Raw genomic sequence first — 25207 nt, 5'->3', positions numbered from 1 at the left:
AAAAAAAAACAATTTAAAAAAAGCAACATATAAATCTATGTTTCAAGTATGTTTCCCCAATGAATGTGTTACATAAATTGCCTTGTAAAAAATATTAGTATCTTAATCCAACTCAGATTTTACATAAAAAAAACCCTGCAGGGTTAAAAAGCAAGTCACTTCAGGTGTTTGTGTCAAACCAGTGCTTGATCAAACGTGTTTAGTTTAGAGTGCTTAATGTCCAACAATAGCACCAACAAAGAGTAGTTTAAGAGAATAACCCAAAATTTGAATTACTGAACAATTAATATTTAGGTTGACATGTATGTTTTTTGTTGTCAGTTTGATTCTTGATTATAAAATAAAAAAACTCAACAAATTAATCTTTTACTAGCAAACAATTGTTTTTGGGAAACAAAGGTCATGTTTATTATAACACTGTACGACTGCTCTTATTTTTCCCTAGCCCATCATTGGTTAATATGTCCTATATAACATTTAATATTGATAAATGGATACAGCTGAATATTTAAGCAACAACTGCAACAAAGTTTTACTCAAAGTGTCAATGTATCCGTGTTACTAGCTTTTGATAGCTAATTAGTTGCTAAAAGGATAATGTAAGTTTAAGTAAACATGGCCATTTTCTAACGTCGTTATTCCAACCCACTGAAATTAACAAAATTATACAGATTTTTACTTTGTCCCATGGCAGACATTAGTAGTAGAGACTGATCAGGTGATGGAATAGGAAACAAGCAAAGTGCATCCTGGGATTTCTGGGAGCTTATTGTCTGTTCCACTAAATAGGAGTCTTTAAGCAGCATTTGGAGAAACTCTGTGACAGAAGGAAAAATAGAAAGTTTATCATGAAATGTGTTCATGACAAAATTAGGTTCTTAAATGGGTTGGATATTGCCAGTGATTAGAAAGGATCCCATTTTTCTCCCGGAATCTTTATAGTTTTGTTGAAAATTGTTGCATTTTCAGCATTTGTCTACAAAGAAAAAAACAATGGATACAGCTATTTGTTGTTGATGATGCATTTAATCTTTGTTTGCCAAGCAAAGATTTATGCACATAATAATTCAAAACAAAGTAACTTAGATTACAAATGACATCAGTTTGTATCGTTTCAAATTTAGCGGAGTTTCAGAACACATCTAGGACATAAAGTGACACAGGCTTAGGTGTCTGTAATAATTTGGATGGTGGAAAAAAACATTTTTTCCTCATTACAAAGCCTCATGTACCGTACTACCATGCATATTGCATATTATATTATCATGTGTATGTAAATAGGGTGGAGCTTTGTCCACTGTTAAACTATAATATTTCATCTTATTTTTTCCTGAGTATGCACGATCAATAATTGTACGAGAACATTTACGCTGGTATTTACATTTATCTTCTCTTGGTATTGTTTATTTAGAACTAATTTTAGATTAGACTAGTTTGTTATATTTTCTTCTTCGTTTTCATTGCTAATAATTGTATGTAACTGTGTGTGTCTTTGCCACTGTCACAGCTGAATATTGCCCTTGTGGGATGATATCTTATCTTATCATATTGTATCTGTGAAATTTGCAAGATGGCATGCTGAAGTGCAAGTAATAAACTCTCCAGATCGTCCATGTTTCTTCAGCTCTCTATCTCTCATCTGATAAACTAATTGCTGGGCTTTTAACTTCAGCACACAAAAAGCTTAGACTTGACTTCTGAATCTCCAATAGACATACATAGGAGTTGCAGCTAACTTAACCATTAACATGGAGTCACACTTTGGTGTGACTTTACAATCCCATTCCCAATAGTTTAAAATGGCAAACTTCCAACCTTCTCTCTAACCCAAAAAACTGGATTCCAAATTTTTAACCTTTAAAGTACCAAAGTTCTGTCCAAAGAGCATCATCCAATCACAAAAAAATAAAATAAAAATATCTCAGCAGTTCCTTATATATCAATACACTCTTGATCTACATTGTCTGTGGAAATATTCCTGACATGCAGATTGCTACTGGCAAGTTTATTTTGTCAGTTTCAAAATCAAACGTTGCATCAAGGCATTCTGCCTTACCTTTCAAGGAAATAAAGAGAGCAAAAGCTGTGGCTCAAGGGGATAACTAGTATAATCAAATCAGAATGAAGAACTGCTCTTATTACCTTTTGTTTGCAGCCCAAATTTTGGCCCCACTATTTAAGAACATATTGCTTGCACATTCAATAAAAAGACAACATATGATCCTCCACTCTTTTCTCGTGCAGTGGGCTGTTGAGCTGTGTTTTGTTTTCTTTTTGTCATCATCCGAAGGCTTCAAGCGTGCCAACCAATCAGTGTATCTAAGAAAACATTTGAAGAGTAAATGGATGTTTTTTTTTTTTCTTCCTGCTAGGCTAATAGAGCAACTCAATAACTGCCACTTCAAAAGAGTAGGCAGGAAGCATGGCGCTTTGTGCGTCTAATATAAAACCACCTACACTCGGAGGTTCGTTATTGAATAGTAATCAAAAGAAAACATAAAAAAAAGGGGTTATGAGGACTGGGGGTCGCGCGATGTTTCGAATGCTTTTGTGTGGAGCTCTACACAAAAGCATTTAAGACATCTCTATAGAGGTAAACAGTGGGGGTTACACAGAGAGCAAAAATGCGTTAGCACTCTTGTAGTTTACAGTTCGTTAAAACTTCATTCCTGCTGAAAGAAGATTCAATTAAAAGCACTAATGTACATCGTTATGCCTTAAAAATTACATGGCATAAACAAAACAACCAATTTCTTGTTCATCTTAGAGCGGTACACTAGAATATTAAGAACCAATTTTTTTTGGGCACCTTTAGAAATACTTTTTTCTCCTCCTTCATTATAGTCATGTTGATAAATACAGTGATTCTCTCCAAAACCCTTGTATGGTGATCTCGGTTCCTTAATCAACAGTTTCAACCACGCCTTTTCCCATTTACTCAGATTTCCAAATAATACGCTTGTATCCAGCATCCTGAACAGCCAGCTTCTTTAGTGATGATCTTAAGTGGTTTATCCATCTTGTGGGCGGTCTCATTTGCTGGACAACTGTCAAGTCTGCAGTCCTTCCCACCATAGCATGACGCTTCTGTCCAGAATTCCTGTTTTCCATTTGGTCCCATGTACCGTAATATTTCCATTTATAGAGAGCTTAAGTTTTGTGTTTATATTGGATGTAAGGCATAATTGTCAAAGTTATCAGAGCTAAACACTTTAAATATATGAATATGTGGGTAAAAAAAACCTAATAATATAGGATTTTCACATTTTGAATTGATTTACAGGCATTAATGTATACTTTTGATATTCAAATTCAGTGGGATGTACCTGTGGGCCAACAGAATACAGGGAAGTGTATAGATCCTTGAACTGCAACAAAATATTACACCAGCGCAACCAGTTTTTGTAAATGTAATTTGTATTTGTCTGATTATATGAAATATTCAGGTGAATCCATAATTAAAAGCAAAGTCTGAATTAACAATCAGAATCAGAATCAAGTTTATTGGCAAGTAGGTTTGCACTTACAAGGAATTTGACTTGGTTTTGATGGTGCAGACAAAAAAAAAATTTTTTTTTCCCTGTATATATATATATATATATATATATATATATATATATATATATATATATATATATATATATATATATATATATATATATACAGAAAGCTATATACACGGTAGACTGTGCATTAATGTAACGCAAAAGGTATGCTACGATGCTATGTTGGTGTAGCTATACATGCTTCATATCATCCAATACAGGATGATATGAAGCATATCATATCTCAGCTTCAGGACATTTCAGAAGTAGTTGAGGATATAATCTGTTATGGAAGGCTACCAACAAATTTGTCCCCATGTGTTTGTGTTACAATCAAAGACTGAGGAAACGTGCAGAGATCACCTTTAGTTGCAGCATCAGTTTCACATCGATTTGTTTTACAAGTTACTTCTCTAAATAGAAGGCTTTGTGCAAGCCCAGTTGATTGCACTCCGTCTACATCTCGAGAGGTCATAAAGTGCTGCAGGGTAGCACTGTTGTTCAGCAATCCCAGTGCAAACAGGGCGGTGCTGCTCTGCCACATCCATAATTAAGAGCAAAGATGATTCCATCCATCTCTGGAGTCAACACTCGTTCAGTTCAGCCTTCTTTTTTTTTTCTCTTTTCTTTTTTTGAACAGAATAAAGCTCTAACGGGGTTTGCTGACATGGTGCTAAAACACGCAGCAGAGGTGAAAAGTTCAGCACTTTCCAGCCTGCCAGACACATCCACAACATGCTGAGGTGAGGAGACTGCTAATATAATCAGAGTTCATATACACCCCCCCCCCCCCCCCAAAAAAAAAGGCCTGCAGGCCAACATTAGGCTTAACGTAACGGGTGCAAATTCAGAATCGCACACGTTCACACCTCTCTGATTCCAACCCCACTGCAGGGTGCAACCTCGGCTTTCATCCATGATGGTAAACGCCCCCTTAAACCGACACACAAACCATAAACTCATGAGTGTATCGACGTTTGTTTGTGTGTGCGTATGTTCCTTTTCCGTGACCTCTCAGTGGGGGTGAGAAGTTGTGCACAAACAATAGGAATCTGCGGCAGCAGGGTTCAGAATGCCTCATTCCTCCAGCCGTTTAGAAGGATGAAAGACCTCTCACATGTGCTGACAATACACAGAAGGTGGCTTTGAAATAGTTCTCAATGGAGTGAAAAAAAAAAAAATCACTCTCCGCATTCTTTCAGAGGTTTTATTGAAAGAAATTCCGCACACAGGTTTGTTTTCTTTACTTTTTCTCCCCAGACCTATTTCAGATTATTGCTTCTGTATGGCAAATTCCAAGGATCAGGGCACCCATGAGAAAGCCCGAAAGCAAAAATCTGATGTCTGACTGCTACAGTCTGCACGATGCTATGGGATGTGCTTTACCCAGTAAATTCAAAGAGCTGTAATGTCAGATGAGATTACCCTCTAACTAAAAAGCCTTAATATTATGAGGCATGAAACCTTACTGCACAGGAGCGCGCTAAGGTTTCATGCTGTGATTAAGCTCGGAGACTTAAACTCACCTCCCTTTCAAGGGCCTAAAACATGTTTTCATTTTTTTTTCTCTGTTAAAATATGGTCAGTTTTCAGTGTTCTCATTTAAGCAAGCTTCGCCGCAGCGGACAGCTTTTGCAGACTTGACCCAAAGCTAAGCCAACTTGAAAGAACAGCACATCTGACACAATATTCAAACTATATTGGTTCCATGTGGTGAATGATGTCTCTAATTAAATGTGAATATGCAACTTTTACTGCTTGAGAGGCAACCATTAAGATTTTTCTAGATGATTTTAATTTTCATCTGGAAAAAAAAGCTAATGTTTTAAACCTCATAAATTAACCCTTTGTTGTTGGCCTTGATGGACACACTTTGTAATGAAATGAACATCAGAAAAGAAAAGAAAAAAAATATATGTAAAAAACTGCATCAGTGTGACAGTCTATCTGTATAAATTTAAAGTGAAATCAGGTGACACATACAGTATGTCCCTACCTTCAAGTAAGCCATGTCTACTTTGTTTTTTAAACATGCAGAAAGGACATGCCTATTTCCTTCCATTTCTGGCAACTGTGAGTCATATAATAGATTAGGTTATATAAAGATAATATATGGGAACTACATTAATGGCTGTGAACTTGCAGTGCCTTGCAGGACTTTTGCAAGACTTTGCAAGCTGGCCGGAGTTGATGGAAGGATTGAAGGAGCAAAATGAAAGGTAATCCTGAAAGAAAGTCCATCAGAGACTGCAAAAGATGGAGACAGATGTTCATTTATGGTAGAAGAAAGAAGATGAACATACAGCAGAACTACAATGGAATGGTTTAGATCTAAGCACATTAAAGGGGCCCGGTCAAAGTCAAGACCGTTGATCCGGATGAAAATCTGTGGCGAGATTCAAAAATGATTGTTGACAAACACTTTCTGACCAATCTTACTGAGCTTCAGCTAAATGGCACTTCTACAAAGAATTGACCTGGAGGGGTGGGGTTGAATAGAAAAGTATGCCACGTTTTTCAGAGATTTTATTTGTTTAAAAAAAAATGAAAATCATGTATTAATGTCCTTTTACTTTAAAATTCAGCACTACCTTTTTTTAATTAAGCAAAATCACAATAAAATGCTGTGAAGTTTGTGGCTGTAACATTATAAAATGTGGAAGATTTCAGGAGATATGAATACCCACTGTAAACATTTAGAAAACAAAAGGTTGCTGCAATATTTGCTACATTACTCGGTGATAAATATAGTTCTGATACTAAGATTTCAGATTTTATTTGCTCATTTACTGTGACAAAAGGTGTTATTATTTTTCCATTGCATAGGTTTAAACTCACCTCCCTTTCAAGTGCCTGAAAATATTTTTCTTTTTACTCTTTTCAGCTATAGTCAATGCTCAATGTTCTCAATTAAATACGTTTTGCTGCAGCACACTGTGCTGCAGACATGAAAAAACTTGAGAGAACACTACATTTGACACACCATTGAAACTAATTGTTTTCTAAATGGTGAATGATGTCTCTAATTAGACATGAAAATGCATCTTTTACTGCTTGAGATGCAATTAATAAGATTTTTCTAGATATTTTTATTTTCATCTAATAAAGGGTAATGTTTTCAACCTCACAAATTTTACAAGATTACTATTGCTGGCGAATGTGAGTGATAACAGATTAGGTTAAGTGAAAGCTTATTATAATTATTGGTTGTGAAAACATATACTTGTCTAAGATGTAGTGCCTTGCAATACCTTTGCAAGAACCTGTAAGCTGGTCAGAGTTGATGGAAGAATTGAAGGAGCTAAACAAAAGGCAATCCTGAAAGAAAACCCATCACAGACTGCAAAAGATGGAGACAGATGTTCATCTATGGGAGAACAAAGCAGATACAGCAGAACTACAATGGAATGTTTAGATCTGAGCACATTAAAAGAACTCAGTCAAACTCAAGCCCCCTATATTATTTACAAACATCTTCTGACCAATCTGACTGAGCTTCAGCTAAATGGCAGTTCTATAAAGTGTTGACTTGGTGGGTGGGGGTGAATACAAAAGTATGGCACATTATTCAGAGATTATTTTTTTTTTGTTAAAAACTATGAAGATCTTGTGTATTTTTTTCCTTTTACTTTACAATTATGTACTACTTTGCGTTTGCTATTTATGGAAAAATCACAATAAAATGCATTGAAGTTAAAGGATGTAACCTTGCAAAATGTGGTAAATATTACATAAGAATTTAGAAAACATCGGGTTGCTGCAGTGCTTGCTGCAGCCACTAATGATAAACTATCATGATACTATTTAGACTTAATTTTTAATTTGTTCATTTAAAGTAATAAAAACGTGTTGTTACCTTTCAGTCACACAATGTTAGATGCAGTTGGCTGCATTCTAACAATATGTATCCAACCTGAGCAAGGCTGAATGTTTGTGTCAAAAAGAATAAGATGCCCTTCCAAAAGACACGAAGGGAGACCTTGTAATCCCTTCCCCAATCGATCAAAGGCCGACATTGTTGTCAAAGGTGCTTCAACTATGCACACACTGGGGAGCAAATTTACAAATGCTTTGTCGCTGTACAAAATCATCTTTCTGTGAATGAGCAATCGCTAATGCCGGAGCTGTAGTGCAAACGGAACCCCTGGGAGTTTCAAGGAACCTTTGAGTCTGGCACTGTTACAGTTTTTCCAGTTAAAGGCTTGAACCCTTTGAAAATGAGTCAGTAAAAATAATAAATAAATCAACCATTAAACTAATAAATATTTAAAACTTTTTTTTAACCCAAATTGGCTGTTGCTCTGTTGCTGCAGAAAGGATGCAGAGATGTTGCTGGAAGGAATAACAGGCCTCTCTAATTGCAGCTTTATACTCATTAACGCTGATACATTTGGAACGCATTCACAGTTTATAAAATGAGCGCTTTATGAATGTACGCACATTTTTAAAATCTCTCATCACATTGTTTGCGTGTGAATGGTAAGGATGCATAAATAAACTTAAAATAAATGAATCCTATAAACTTGTATAATCTATAATAGCATAATTGTTGAGTCCAGTAACTGCTTTCACTTGGTGATTTCTATATTTAGGAAGCCTTACTGAAAAGGCTTGATCTTTTATCTTTCCCATTATTAAGGTTGGCCTCTGTCTGTCACATCCTGGTCATCATAAACAGTATAAATAAAAAATAGTCTACTTGTTACATTCATTGCATAGGAAATGTGAGTGTTTTTCCCCTACTGAATAAATGTAACTTTGGATTTTATTTTTTTTTAGTGAGAGATTTTATTGCTGCAATAATATGAAGCGGTGCCAAAGAGAAGAAGGGAATTGAATATTTGTGTGTGGAAAATTGAAGTTCCAAATTTAAATGAACAGAATGTAAGAGGAGTATGTAGCCAGGTATGAAAAATGTAAACAAAAATGTGAAAACAGAAAATGGTTTAGGATATTCCTTCTGCATGGTAAAGCAACGGAAATTGACAACTCAAGTATTTCTAAACAGGCCTATCACCTTTTGTTTGGAACTTTACTGCTATTTCTCTGACATTATGATTTTAGTTGCATATAAAGTCACTTACTGAAAACAATTTGCCGTTTGTTGCATTCACGGTCTAGCAAAAATAACTGTCAGGAAAAAATAAAATCAGGAATGAGTCTCAGTATATCAGTTGCCATCACTTGGGGGGAAAAAAAACAACAGAAGGCCACTTTCAAAATCTTCAGAAAACATAACGTATATAAGAAACACATAACAGCAGAGCCATCACTTGCCGATAAAAGGGGCCATATAGGGTGTGTTGTCAGTTGTGTGTGTTGATAAGCTTGTGCTGTAGTGACATCTCCTCGCCTTTTGCTGGACTCTCTGAGCTATTGATATCTGGGATTGCAGGAAGCACAGCAGCAGCTGCAGCGCCACATTGAAAAGACATTTACATTTGAGACATGTCGATACTAAATAATTAAATGCAACTATGTCAAAAGTTCCTAAAAACTTTCCAAAAAAAAAAAAAAAAATCAATGTCAGCTTTTTTCCTATTTGTGTTAGTGTGGTTGCATTGGAAAGTGTTCCCCATATCAAATGAAACATCCAGCAGCCCACTGGTGTTATTCCTGTGCAGTACATCTATGCCGCAGATGTTGGTGTGGTGCGTCTGTCTTCCTTTCCACTCGGTTTTGTATGAGTTCCAGAAACCCACTGCATCGGGCAAACAAAGTGAGAAGCCACCAACACTCTTAAGTGTTTTTTTTTTTTTCACTATGAAAACCTTTGTGAAACACGCAGCGTTTTGACGTGCACTCTGCGAAGACAGCAACATTTCAGTACTAAAAGAGGTGCAAAGTGTTTTACAAAAGTAACCCTCCACATCCAGGGCTTTGCAAAAAAATATCCACACCCCTTGAGCTCATTAACATCTACTCATTTATGTCACACCCTCACACCTCTATGTATTTTATTGGGATTTTATGTGATATAGACCAGGGTTTCCAAAACTCTTTCAGCCGCGAACCCCCTTCCGTGTCCCAACCGGGTTGACGCACCCCCAATCTTCAAAAAAAAAAAAAAAAAGATATATATATATATATATATATATATATATATATATATATATATATATATATATATATATATATATATATATATATATATATACACTTTGGTAGAGCAGTACAGAGTAACAATAACAGAGCGCTCCATGAATATGTTATTAATCAGAGGAATAAAAAGGTTTAAGTTAAGTTATATTGTTTCACAGGGGTTACATCCAGCAGGTAAACACGCCCATAGCAACACACCTCGGCTCTCCTGTTTTCCTGTTTCTGTCTGAATATGCGCTTAAACCGCATCTTTAAAATGAATTGCACCTGTCTGAATCACAATGAAAAGTATTACAGCTCTGTGCATGAGTATAATCAAGAAATCGCGTCTATCACCGCTAATTCCCCCCAGTAGCAGTGGTAATGGCAGCGGTGTGTGCATGACATGTGCGTCAGTGCTTGTCACCGGTTCAATCGCGGCTCCATGAGATCAATAGAGACAGTCAATCAATTTAATCTTGTAAATAAAACTTTCGGCCGGAATAAAATTTTTCCTCTGCTGACGTAAACGACGTGAAGCGAGGAGAGAGAAAGAGACATTTTCTGATTCTCGCTCGTTTTTTTCTCCCCTATCCGTTGCGATTCTCTCCTCTTTTGCCTCCAATTTCTCTCTCATTCTCTTCCTCTCCTCCTTCATCACTAACTTTCACCTTAGATGTCTCACCTGCCAGACAGTTTCCCTGATTTCAGCCTATTGATCATATTTGCAAGAATGATGGAAGCAGAGACCACAAGCCAGGTGCGCATATACAGCACAATGCGGATATTTCATCTTAAAATGAAGCATAGAAGATTTATTTTAAATAAATAAATTTTCGTGTGATTACTATATAGTTCTGTTATGACACCCAAGCACCAGACGAGGTTTTGCTGCTAACACTTTATTTTAGGGACGAACAGAACGGGACAGCTTTCCCCCCGCCAGTCCCCAAAACCACGACTCCTCCCCCCGGAAGCCAGACATTTCTTCTGGTATGACCCCAAAAAAACCTACTTAAAGGAACAGTAAGTGTACAACAACATTTAGCAATAAAGTATAATCCGGATCATTACAATAAATTTTGTTTATTGATTAAATTTACAGTTTTTGATTTTAATCTTTACAAAGGAAATGTTTATTTACATGTCTTTATGATGTGGGGGAAAAACACCGTCGGACCGCCATTAACAGTTTTCAGCTCGCGCACCCCCAGGGGTGCACTTTGGGAATCCTTGATATAGACCAACACCTTAATTGTGAATTGGAAGGGAAATGATGCATGGGTTTCACATTTCTACAAATAAAAATATTCACCTCCCTTCACTCTTAAGGCATGTTCACACTGAACGCGAACAAGGCAAATTTATTTGTGTTGATCGCCTGCCGTTGGACATTTCACCTCTCTCTCGAGCAAACAGTTGGCGCTGACAACACACGGGTAATGGTGTGTTCACACCGAACACAAAGTCGGCCACAATGTCGGCACTTTTTCGTGCTGTCACTCACCTGACACATGCTGGCAGTTCGCACCGCGGGCGACAGTGACTGCACAGCGGGCGACAAGCCAGAAATACAGCAGTACAATGGCACTATCTTGTGCCGCTTTCAGTTCACTGCCACTCCACCCTTCTCACTCACTCTTTTGCCGGCTTGGTCCTTTCTGGACTTATCTCGGTAGTAGTAATTGGTTGAGTCATACAACTCAGGCCGACCACTGATCGCCACTATCAGCTTGTCTTCCATGTTGAATGAAAACAACTTTGTCTCCATCGCAGTCCTTCACCCCACATCAGAGACATATCCAGTTCCTGATTGGTTGTCGCACTGCGACAAGACACAGAAGTTAAAATTTTACAACTCCAGCCACTGTCGCTTCGCATCCATCGCTAGTGTCGTGTCGCTTTGACTTCGCTTTAATCGGCAAAGTCGCGTCTGTTGCCTCGCTTAAATCTGTAAATCTGTCGATCGGGCTGCCACATTCGTGTTCACAGTGGAGACATTCTTTATGATTTACTCAAACGCAGAAAACATGAAACCTAGATTTTCACATTTGACATCTGTTATGTGCAGATATTCCCCACTAACTCAGTAAACGTTTTTATAGTGACTTTTCAGGCACGACGAACAGTTCGAGTCTGCGGGAAATCCCAGACGGTCTGGCCGACAACACGCCACCACAGCGGGGCTGGTCTCCCCGGCAAGGCCAGCCTCTGCCACTCTGACAAATACAAGCAGAATTAAAATTGTCTCGTAATCCTGATGCACTGACGGCACAGATGAAGTTTGGAGGTGTACTTTCTGGCCTAAAATAATCTTGAAATAACTTTTTATGATAAATTAAGGTTATACAATCTATAGGTTTGTAAACTCATCTTCTTACTACTCCTTACTCCCCCCTTGTGGCGGACAGTTTGTCTTACTGCACACAACCCCACCCCCCCTCAACAACCCCCGAGAAAGTAAGTACTGGGTGGCTTGAGGGACCAAAGCCCCAGCAAAGTGAAGTGCGGGGAAAGTTAAATTACTACCGTGATTTGCAAAGCCCCAGGCTTCTCAAAAGCTCCAGCCGTTTGAATGGCAATGGAAAAGGGGTTATTGTATAAAAGGGAAAGAGTATATGGCAAGTGCAAGCCTACACCGACATAGCTATCTTCCTCGCCAGAAATCAAGAACATTAGCGACTCTGAAGGAGCTGAAGACATCCACAACTCAGATATGAAAATCTGTTGACAGGAGAACTATTAGTCATGTTCTTCAGCAGGGGCTGGGAAGCCTGTCAGTGTTGATGGGGTGATGGATGGAGTTAAATACAGGACAATCCTGTATTCCTAATCCTGGCACAATTTACTATTTCCAACAGGACAGTGACCCTAGTCATACAGCACTACAATGTAATTAAAATGATGCTGGCAAGGCAATGAACCAGAAATTTCAGCCACACACAGTTTTACATTCAACAAAGATTTTGTTTTTTTTCCCCAAAAAAACTGGTGATGCTGAGGGCTGGCTGCTCATAGTAAAGATGGCAGGCTGGATGGCTTAGTCTTGGTCCCAATTCGGGAGACAGGTTTGTGTTGTGCACAGGCGGTAAGGTGGCAAAACTCATAGTTATGGTACAATCCAAGTCATGGTCCAGAAATCTGCAACTTGTGTAGATGACCGACAAGGGCTAGGCAAGGCATGAAAATCCAGGGCCATGGTCAAGACAATGTATCAGGCATGAAGAAATGGTGGTCACCTACTCTCTAGAACCTTTCAATAATCTGGCACTGTCTTGTTGTCTATGGAGAGTTCATGAAGAGCAGGAAACAGGTATGTTTAATGAACTTGATTGTAGAGCAGACGAGAAGCAGGCTCACAGGTGCAGTGTATGAAACTTAATTAGCATAGCATGTGAGGAGCAGCAGGACGATGACAGCAGATAAGCCAGATCATAACAGGAAGGGTCTACAGATTAAATCATGTTCATGTGGTCTAGTCAAAGTCCTAGACTTAATCCAACTCGGTATCTGTGGCAGCAGTTGAAAAATGATGTTCATCCAATCCAACTGGCCTTGAGCTATTTTCCTAAGGAAATGAGAACATTAAGTCTCTTATTGAGTGAAGCTGGAGAGAAATTCTTCCAAAAGGCCACTAGCTGAATTTGCAACAGAAGTTGGTTCTACAAAAAACTGACAGACAGGGGCTGATAACAGCACATTTTGCTTTTTATGTGTGAAAAGAAAATTGAAAACCTTCCACCATTTTCCTTCCATTTCACAATTTCACATCATTTTTTTTATTTGTCCACCACAAAAAGTCAGGACAAACTACATGCTAGCCTTTGGCTGTAACATGACTAAATGTATGAACACTGGTGTAGGGTACCATTTATTTTTCACCCGCTTGGAGGAGCTTTTATGCCTACTTGTTTTTTTCTGACAGATCTTTAAGTGCTCCAATGAGAGGAAGCACATACTTGCAACTATAAAAATATAAGAACTGTAACAGTATGGGATTTTGGCCCAGACTGACTTTGCTCGGTTCTCATGTTCTGCTTGACTCCAGAATGGTAATGCCATTTCTGTCTGAATTATTGAAAAACATAAAAACATGAAGAAAACTACAGAAATTTGGGAAGACTTGCAAGACCTTTCCTGAAGCACTGGGGGTTATTTGTGCACTGACCAGGTTTACATACATTGCCATTAGCAACCTTTAAGTATTTAAAGCTCATATAATAGAAAAATAATCAAATAATTATATTATTTATAGTTAAATTAATTTTTAAATCACAAGGATCCTATCAATCGCGACTTTCTCGGTTTCTAATTTGCATGTATGTCATTTAGTCATTCATATTCTTGCGTTTGATTATTTGCTCCATATGACTTGAATCAATTTTCATAACTTCAAATCAAATAAAATCTAGGCAGGAATAAGATTTTAAGAGTGTTTACGCATGAAGTCCCACTATATGCATTTTTGGACATAAAGAAAGCGAATTCCGCATGTGTCGCATCCGAAGCATGCTCTCATCCAACCACAAGAGATAAAAATGGTGTCTGGCAGAATAATGCATCGTTTCCAGCCTGTATCCAGTTGCCACTGGGCATGACTTTGCTGCAGAGGCACCTTAAGCCACCTCGGACATGAAAACCGTAAGGAAGTGACATCTGAGGCAGGGAATCTTTCGCTTCTTTGAAGTTCCTCTGATACACTTAATAACCGTGGGGTTTTTCCACTGATGTCTACAAAGACAGCCGTTTATGACCCAAGGCGTAGCTCGGAGGGGAAACCTTTGGGGACCAGGAAGCAGTGACTTCCTTTAGGTACTTCAGCATATCTGTATGCACATTTATCTTTTGTCTATGCCGAAGTGACTGCATACCAATTATGTGCGCCCCAACAGTGTCAGATGAATGACGACACCTATAAAAGCCTGCGCTCTCCTACAGGAGTGCTCATCACAGAGTCATGCATATCACTCCAGCGTTTCCCATTGGCTTCACTATATTATTCAATATAAAGACGAGTTTAATGTTGCCCAGAACAGTTACTGGCACTGCTGAGACCAAAACATCCAACTGAAAGCTTTAGTTTCTTTTTTTCCACATATTTTTCTGCTGGTATATTCCTCCAATATCTCACCAGGTTCTACGAATTTCTACTTTAATTGCATTCATGGTGTTTACTTCCACATGAATGGTTTTTATTAAAAGGATTTCAAGTGCAAACAATGAGGCATGTCTGAAAAAAAAAAAAAAGCTCCTGACATCTGTGTACTGTGAGCGGGCGGCTGCCAATGTAGCATTACTTTACATCACAATGCTTATTTGATTGAAGTATGAATCACTGGCCAATTAGGATCCATTAGAAATGAAAAAAAAAAGAACGAGACCAGAAATAATTAGATGACAGATGAAAGGGCAATACAACAGACGAGGGGATTTTATGTGAATCCTTTTAAATGACCAACAATAAGAAGGAAGAAAGGCAGGATGTAAATCAGATGGGGAGACAGAGATTTCGCTGCAATTAAATAACATAGAATATTACTGAAAGGTTAATTTATGTCAATGGTTCAATTCGAAAAGTAAACCTGACATTTAACAGGTTTATTACAGACAAATCGATATATTTCATGCATTTTTTCCCAATCAGTTTTGATGATCATGTGTTACAGCTAATGAAAACCCAAAATTGTGTTTCCAAGAATAATTTGATAAAACTTAAGACCACTAAAAATAATGCAGAAATGTAGGCCCATGGTATGTCCACGTGATGCACAAGACCTGTACTCAGTACACAGCTGGGCAGTGTTGTATAAAGTACTGAAATCTCGGAGTCAAGTAAAAGTATTGGTACCTCTCTAAAATATGACTTTGGTAAAAGTTCAAGTCACTGACTGATGTTACTTGAGTTAAAGTCTTAAAGTATCTGACATGTCCTGTACTTAAGTATGAAAATTACTGTAAAAATATATGTACTCAAGTAATGTAATGAAAAATACAAGTAAAAAGTAAAACAAAGCAAATGCAGTTTGAATGCCATTTTTTCATATTTTGGTAAACTTTGAAAGTCAAATTCACTTAAAATAATATAAACAACCAAGTCCAGGAGAAATTTAGACCAAGTTTAGACAGAAAAAACAACCTTTTTCTAAGCTTTCAGTTTTCCTTCTTCAAGTAAGGTCAGTGCTAAGCAACCAACACACAACCAAGTGCAGGCAAAGGGGGTGTATACTAAGAACATGGTTAAGTGATAAACCAGGTCTAGTTAACCTACAGGAAGTGGTAAACCTGCTAATAGATACACCTGCAGGTTATCATTTAGTTCAGAAAATTAGGACTCTCTGCTATTAGATGCTTTACCTATAACACAAGGTTAATTTAACCTGCCCTAGCACTGAACCAGCTTCTTGTCCTGTTGGTGGTGATGAACAAACCCAGGCAAGTCCTGACTTTGTTGCAGTCAATCAGTAAGTGGGGTCAAAACACTTGTTCCTCTCTCTCTCTTTTTGTAATGAGTAACTAAACCAAACATTGAAAATGTATTGGAGTAAAAGTATACAATGAAGTTCAGAAATATAGTGAAGTAAAAGTAAAAGTTATCAAAAGATTTTATACTCGAGAAAAGTGTAAAGTACTCCAAAATATACTTAAGTACAATAGTGAAGTATTTTTACTTCATTGCTATACAACACTGCAGCTGGGGCTCATTTTACATGAATTATCAGTTTGTTGCCAGTTGTAGAGTGTGGCGTCTCTCATCATTCTCCTCACAATACTCCATAGATTCTCGTTATGCTTTTTCATTCCACTTAACTTTTCATTGACCTGCTTTGACACACCACCCTACGAACAGCCAGCTGCTTTACGAATGACCTTTTTTGTAATTTACCTTCCTTGTGAAGGGTGTCTCCTATCTCATGTCAGACTGTCATAGACATCTGTCAACAGTCACATCAGCATTCTTCCTAGACAAGAACTATCATTTCTGTATTATTTTGAATTCTTTCTTTGTTATGTTTAATATTCAAAATTTTCTAGCAACCTATTTTGATTTTAATAAGCAGCAAGCCATAACCATCAGAATAAACAGAAATGAGTGTTCGGAATATATCACCCTGTGTGTAATGAATACATAAGTTACGAGTTTCACTCTTTGAATTGAATCGCTGACATAAATTAACTTTTCAATGACATTGCAATTTGCTGAGAAGCACCTCGACTTGCCACAAGGCAAATGGCCAAATTCATTGCTTATTATAGGGTATGGTAATTAGATAGGAGAAAGAAAAAAAAAATGAATGCTAACATTTCTGTGGCAATAATGCTCAACATGAGACAGTGTTTGGTGACTTTAAGTATATAAAAATCCAACGTTAGCTGTCAGCTGCTAGAACATCTAAGTCGTACATGATGAAAGTGAGGAAAAAAATTCATCCTCGATGCTGAAAGTCTGATGTTCTCGTCACAAGGTTCGAATGAAATGCAAATAATCACCAGCAACATGGCAGACTGTGCCATAATCCTACGAGAGAGAGCTATATCCACCCTTTTGGGGACAGACACAGCAAGCAGAGACATACGTGAATGTAAAATCCGATTGCTGATGACTGAAAGAGAGTCAACACTTATCATAAGTCATGAAAACACCCACAGAGTAGCGGAGAATTTAAGTCAACAAAATGGGAACACTAAATAATAGGACGGCATCTGACTGAGTTGATGGCTAGGGAAGCAAAAATAGCACAGAAAAAGGCAAACATACAACAAACGCAGATGGCACGCATTGTAAAAGAGTAAGGAATGAATAAATCAAAATGAACAAAGATCTGAGACAGAAAGTGTAAAAAGAAGCAGGGGTGAGGGTGATTGTTGAAGAGAATAAAGAAAGGAGAGCGGAGCTCTGGGAGGAGAGAGTGACAGTAAACTCCCGAATTCAGACAGATAAAGAGAATTCGCTCCTATAGCCAGGGGACGTGTTCATCTGGACTGAATCCTGATGTATTACCTTTCGGTCCTACTCAAATCCATACGCAGTGATTTAACAAAAAACAAAAGAGGTTAACGATGGAAAAGGAAAGGTCAGCAGCTTAACCTGGTCCATTTGTAACCATGGCGACGGCTGGTTTAACCTTGCAAATGTTTGTTTTGCTGCTTGTCTTAACGCTAGACACTACAGGCAAAAGCAAAACGTTGAATATTTTTGGGCGTTCTACGTTCAATACATTTTTATTTTTACTTTCAACTTTTGGAGATAAGCGTTAACAGAACTTTACAGTTCCATTCGCTAAAGGCATGAGTCATACTAATTTGGTGGCTTTTAATCGCTATTTAAGGCATTTTCCCGTTGGTGGAAGAATTAATGTACGAGCAGAGGTTAAAAAAAGAAGAAGGTGCAGAAGTGTGTTTGTGATCCAAACAATATAAGTGGGCTCAAATGTATCTATATATGACATTTGGGTAATTAAAGGTAGATTAGCAAGTTTTAAAGAAACCTTATGCTTTTTGAAGCTTCTGACATATTTCTGGCTGTGTATTTGAATATTCACCCTATGAAAAAATTATAGAGTTCCTTTGAATTCATTGGTTTTCTTGGAATAGTCTAAATTTTCAAGCATAATCCATAAATTATCAGTAGGTCTCAATCAGGCTGAAGGCCATTCCAGATGCTCAATGTTAGCCAGCTTTATCTCTTTCAAAACCAATTTTGATGTGTCCTTTGAATCATTGTACTCTCTGAACGCCCTGTGGGGTCCATGGTTCAACTATAAACATGTATTAAAGAAAATCTGCTCTAACGGTTGTAGCTCTTAAGAACTGGAGTTGGAGACTCCTGATATAGCATTTAACTTGAGGTAAAGATATACATTTTAGAGGCAGTACTTCTTTTTCTTTATTCTACTGGCAGTGAAACAACCCCACAGCCTGATGCTACCACCACTGTGCTAACAGTTGCTACATCTTTCTTAAATTCCTCCAAATTGCTACAGTGGGGGATAAACCAAAGGTAAACAGGTGGATCCCAGGATGAAAGCTGATGGACTCAATGCAGAGGATACTGATCACTGGGATGCAGATGAGTCGTAGTGGGGGGAACACAGGGAACTAGGGGGAAGTAAAGAGACTTGCTTGGGGAAAAACACACTAAATGAATGAACAGAGAAACTTCCCGACCGATTTCCTTTTAACTAAAGCGGAGTTTGGCTCAGGTGGTTGAAACGTGCACAAATATGGGACTTCCTGCTGCACAAAGATCCCTGAAACACATCAAAACAAGCTGTGGAGTGGATGGAGTAGGTTAACAGTGCGCTTCTGACATGGTTCAGACCTCAGCCCGTTTGAACATTTATGGATTTGACTTGAAAGCTGGGTCCATAGTAGGAAACCAACCAATTTAGGTTACCTTTGGCCTTTCTGTAATGAAGAGCAGTTAGATATCCAGCTCAAATTATAGCACCAGCTGGTCGATGGCTACAAAAAGCATTTTGCTAAGTTACATTAAGCAAAATAAAAAAACATTTGCCTGTTTGTACAGCTTTTATAGCGTTGATTAGAGGAAATCTTCATTTACATTAAAATGTTCCGTTAAAATACATAGCCGCTATGCGTTATATTAAATTCCACCCCAATAAAATCAATAAAGGCGCAAAATCAACATTTATGCTGATGATGTGTGTGTGTAAACTTCTGCCCAACATTGTAGGCTCTTATTTTCTACACTATGACTATTTGGTATTTCTATAACTCATATTTTATTTAGGTTAGATGGAAAAAATTACTGTACGTACCTGTTTATCTTAATGCAATTTTGCAACCCAATTGGTATGATTTATTGTGCTAGAAAAAAAAAGCACTTCATAATTCACCTGAAGAGTTTCCCTTTCACAACTAAATTAGCTTTTCCAATTTACATCTTTATGCAAACAATCGTTACAAATGATATCCAACATCTGAGCCCAAAACAGAAGAAATCATATTTACTTTTATTCTTCTCTGAGTCAGATTGTAAGTCGTCTTTCTGAAACATCACCTTTTCCTAACGCGTGAAAGAAAATCTGTATGCACATTAATAATTTGTCACTTTTATCTAGCAGAAAGGGGCGGGGGGCTAATAAAGGGGCAAACATTTTATCTTGAGTCTGGCACTGCTTTAAAGTGAGGGGGGGGGGGAGCTCTTTGAAGGCAGGAGAAAATATTCACAGCGATAACACCGATCTACGCTCCATCACATATCATGCACAAACAAAACCAATGATAAGGTAGAAGTGTCCTTGCAGCAGATACGGTGATAATTAGTCCTCTAACACTTGCGAAGCCTTACACGAAGCATTTTGCTACTATTAAGGCTGAATAAAGAATTCATGCATTGTGAAGTACTTGTAGTGCAACGTGCGGGGGGAAAAAAAAAGCAGATCTAGAGGAAGCAATTAAGGGTTTTAGGTGGATATATAAATCTAGCTAAAGTGGTGGTACGTATGGGAGCAGCGGGTGTTGCTGCAGGGATGAAAGGATTCTGTTGGAACAATCAATCTTGTTTGCAGTAGGAGGTATGCGTTGAAAGGAGTAAAAATTAACCTGATCCTCTGTTGTATATAGTCAGAGGTTGTGGTGGGATTTTTTTGCTTTGATCTTAAGAGAGTCTTGGATGAAACTTCATTGCATGCAAGCAAATTCTATTCTATATGGTCGTCTTATGGTGCCATGATTTTACACACATGGTGCACTGGATTGATGCAGATTTCATAATTAAGAAATTTTTCAAGAATGTGTTCTGTTTAAAATATTTCACCCTCCTTTCTCCAACTTTGGATAGAACTAGAGTTTATAGTTCTTTTATCTTTTTTTCTACACTGGCCTTCTAGAAATCTAGTGTCTTCCACAGAGAACAACAGCTATCTTTGTTTGGGATCTCATTTTTGTTTGACTTTAAACTGCATTTTAATCTAAAAAAATGCACTTTATTTTGGATTTGCCACCAACCACAAAGTGAATCAGATATATACATTTTAAGATTTTTTAACTTCTACAAATTCCAAACATTGATTCATCCATTTTTTGGCATTTCAACCAAATGGTATTTGATAAGATTTTGTTAGCATTGTTATTCCATTTTAGGATAATTTCTACATGTAGGCCTCCTAATTTTATAGTTTTAAAGCCAATGGACGTTTACGTATGTTGTTGGCTTCCATGTGACTTCATGCTGGTCTCTAATTTGTTACTTAAAAATTCACCTTGGGGCAAAGCTCACTGTGACTGTGACCAATCAACACTTTATGTGTCATTCTTCATCCAATCAGATTAATTCATCAAACCTGTCATACAAAGTCACACCCCTGGCAGTTTAGATGTGCAGGCGTGAATGTCGCTCGAGACGTAATAATGTACATGGAAGAGTCAGACTTCAACAACGATTAAAGGAGGCAATGGCACAGCAGAAGAAAATTTGATGATGTATTTGGAAATAATAATTACACAAGGCATTCGGTGGAGGATAAAGGAACCTGGACCGGACCGACCTGACAAGTTACCGTGGATGGATTTGTGTACAATTAGAGTTTGGAAACTGTAACATCTAGTGTGGACCCCCCAGGAAAGAAATTGACAGTAAAAGCTAATAAATGTCATCACCGGCCACTACTGCTGTAATTCTTTTAAAGGGTATCGCTTAAAAGCATCTGTAGAAACATATTGAGCAGAGTTTACATTCAGAAACAACAATATAACTTTTATTTCTAAAAAAAAAAATGTGTTGAGTTTATTTTGACCTATTTATATACAACCAATTTACAACAAATGTAATTCCAAGGTTCTTTACACACACACACACACACACACACACACACACACACACACACACACACACACACACACACACACACACACACACACAAAAAAAACTAATTTATTTACAGTCTGGAAACACAATTTATAAAAACAATTCTGACCAAAAAATATTACTATATAGCTGGTTTCTGATTGCATTCACTCCACTGACCTCACAGTGATTTCACCATTTATCATGATATATTTTGCCACATCCCCAGTGTTAAACCGAAGCCTGCATTCTCACCACAGAGATCCTAGCAGCTCTCAACCTGCTGCAGAACATTCTACCCGCCACTCCTTGCCTGTAATAGGGCCACAAAATTACCGGCGGCTGCCTCAGAGCTCTGCCCGGTTCATACGCCCGGGGCTCTCATTACCCACAATGTTGCCTGGGCTCTTAAATATCAAACACCTCTTTGTGCTCAAGGCGCTGCCTGCCCCTTAGCCTGCGGCAGCCCCTCCGAGCTCCTGCTGCGTGTGCATGTGTGGGATTGTCTGCGTAAGCGTGACAACGGAAACGAGTGGATCGGTAAACTAATCTTGTTCATAACAGGAAACTTCACTTAAATATACATTCAAGTTTTACATCATACTTGCTTCCTCTGAAATGATGTGCCATGATTCACAAAAGTGTTATATTAGAAAATGTCAATGTATCTGAAAAAAAACAACAACCCTTTCTTCTGCCCATTTTAAATCCAGAATAAATTTGCTTAAACTCTTGACACAATTAGAGAGGATAAAGATGACAGTAAAGAGAGCAATTTGTGGTCCTAGACTAGTTCTTTTAGAGAGATTTTTAGACTTAACTAAAACATTGCCACAAGCAGAGGAAAAGAACATAGCATAAGCACCTACTAGGACTATCAATTATATTTCACCTTTTAGCTTCATAAAAGAAACAATATTTTTTTTATGCTTTAGCACATACCCTTGAGCAGATGTCTGAAAAATAATGGCTGATAGCTACTATTTATACAAAGAAAAGAACATATTTCAGGATTTTTATACAGAATATCTTCAAAAATGTGAAGTGCATATTTTCATTTTGGTTTTGTAGGCATCAAGTAAAATCTCTGAAACTGCAAGCAAATATATTAGGATCTAAGCTGGACTCATATTTTGATTTCTGACTAAAAATTGTGACTCAGATTAACTGCAAAATTTTAAATGTTACATAAAAAGTAGTACTGACTTTTAATACATACGTACTTCTGTAGTACTGTGATTCACTGATTCACGATGTGGGTTAAAAGTTCCACATCTATTGTTCTCTTTGAGCAGTTTCTTACACCGCACCACCATCTGTAAGTGGTGCCCTCCAAATTTGCGTGCCAACACATACATAAACGCAAGCAAAGCTAGAACAGATGCAAATCTTCCTGTCACTTGACATTTGGAGGTAGGAATTCATTAAAGCAGATAAGTGTGACTTCATGATCTGCTGATTAATTTTCTCACTCACACTAACACAAAACAAATTGGTACACACCTGCAAATGTGCGCTTAATTTTCTATAAAGCAGAGAAACTTTGATCTACTTATATTTTTTATCTCATTAAGGAGGCTTTAGGTGTTATTAAATAATTACCTTTATGATGAAAACAAAAGAAGATGTCCTCACATTACAGGCACAAGCCTTAGTGTAGTGAATTTTATGTGAAGTGAAAAAGAGAGTAATAATATATTTTGCAACCAGTGGAAATTGTTTGACAGTAAGCTAACAGGAAATGGGGTTGAGTGAGAGGGAGAAGACATGCAGCAAAGGTCCATGAGCTGGAACTCAAACCTAGGATTGCCGTGCCTCCGAACATGGCACCACAGCCGTGCAGCTATTTCTTTTCTTTTTTTTAAGATAAAGATCTGAAAAGTGTGAAGGGCAATTGTAATAAGCCACTTTCCACTTTTTGTCACCCCTTAATGCCTTGAGAAATCACTGAATCAATAAAAACAGTCCACCTGTGTGTAATGTGATGTAAAGTAAACATCCCATTGCTCCGTGAAGGTCTCAGAGGTTTGTTTGAGAGCTTGAGTGAAAAAAAGCCACATCATGAAGACCAAGGAACAGCAGCAGACAGGTCAGAAAGAAAGGCATGAGGATGTTTAAAGCAATATCCCAAGTTTTGAATATCTCCCAGCCGCTGTTTAATTCTTGATTCGTAAATGGAAAGAGTTTAGCATAAATCCTAACCTGCCATGACATTCATCTCTGCCTAAACTGAAAGGTTTGCAAGGAAAGTATTATTCAGAGAAGCAGTCAAAAGGGCTAAAAGGGGCCTAGTCACATATTCTGACCATAAAAAGAAAACACAAAAACATGCATTCATCTTCAAAGCATCAATATTCACCACGCCTTCATCCTGAATGTGTTAACTGAGTCCCTTTTGAGCCTGAAAAGAACTATGCACCAGTGGCAATAAGCAGCCATAAACATTGTTGTGCCATCTGCTGGCAGTAGCCTATAACTAGCAGAAAGCAAGATGGCAACAATTGACGCAGTTACTGTAAGAGCCAGTAGACCTTGCAGTGAAGCAAAAGTTCGGCATGGTTGAAGACCAACCTGATCTACAGGGTTAGGGTTACTTAACGTTTTCCTTTTCACATCTTCAATGGGCATGCTGACTCACTCGACTCCACTGCATCTCCTTGTTTACTCATTGTAGCATGCACAATATTCGCATAGTCTTGTTATGGTAGATATACACAAAAGTGGTTTGCGTACTATCAAATTGAGCCAAAACAAGGTGTAAAACACAGAAATCAAATATAATAAGCTAACAGGGCGGAATAATTTAATCGAAAAACCTCTGTATGCGACTAGAGTGGCGTTGAACTTCATAATGTCATGGTACAGGACCTTGCCCCTTTAAGCCGAGCATACACTGTACAATATTTTCAATCGATGAAACCGCAGGGTTTAAAAGTTCACAGCTTATGATATCTGTTCTAAAACTGTACGGCCCGATGCTCTGATGCCATCTGACTGCTCACACTGTACGTCTAAAAACCGCAAGCCGGACTCAGCCCCATAGGGAGATGACGCTTGTCGGACTCATCCATCGGACTCATCTAGCCAAATGTAAACAGTAGAAGAAGAAAAAGACGTAAGTGTCAATGCTCACTGTTAAATTTGAGGCTCACTAGAACGAAACGTGCTGCAACAACAGGATGCACTCACGATCACTCACGAGGGCTGACTGAATTTCAAACATGTTTGATTTTCATCCGACCGTACGATTCCTAATCGGGAGGCGGTCGTGAGAGGCTAATCATCCCTCGTTACACCCTGTATACTACACAACGCAGGACGAACAATGCAGCGGAAACTAGGCCCGATCCAAAAAAAATTCTTGCTCGACTGAAGAATCGGCCCAAAAATCGTAGCGTATGCCCGGCTTTAGGGTAACTCTGGAGGACCTGCAAGGATCCAGAGCTCAGGTGGGAATTTGGGTTGACAGGAAAACTGTGTCCAGAACAGTCCGTTTGCTGGCCTTTATGGAAGAGTGGCAAAAAGAATGCACTTGTTTTACAGAAAGCCATAAACATAATTTTTAACAAGTTTTTCGGTAGATGTAAAACAGATAAAAAATAAACAAGGTTGAAATAAGGTGCTCTGGTCAGATGAGACTTTAACTTTTTAGCCTACAGTCAAAAGTTAAAGTCTTTTGTTTGGCTCCAACATTGGAATATGGTGGTGGAAGCATTTATATTGGGGAGATGTGGTTCTTTTGCAGTGACATAGAAGCTGTTTAAAGTTAATG

The 25207-nt window shown here is 38.0% G+C and overlaps 1 protein-coding gene across 1 annotated transcript in view; it reads right to left on the bottom strand.

The window, feature by feature from the left end:
- The window catches only part of frem2a (FRAS1 related extracellular matrix 2a), a 123202-nt gene that overhangs the window by 77924 nt on the left and 20071 nt on the right, over nt 1-25207 (bottom strand). The gene's annotated exons all lie outside the window — the stretch shown is intronic.

The sequence above is a fragment of the Fundulus heteroclitus genome, chromosome 11, assembly GCF_011125445.2.
Source record: "Fundulus heteroclitus isolate FHET01 chromosome 11, MU-UCD_Fhet_4.1, whole genome shotgun sequence".
In the NCBI taxonomy this organism is placed as follows: Eukaryota; Metazoa; Chordata; class Actinopteri; order Cyprinodontiformes; family Fundulidae; genus Fundulus; species Fundulus heteroclitus.
The sequence above is the reverse complement of the archived record's forward strand: the minus strand, read 5'-3'. Positions and strand labels throughout refer to the sequence as shown.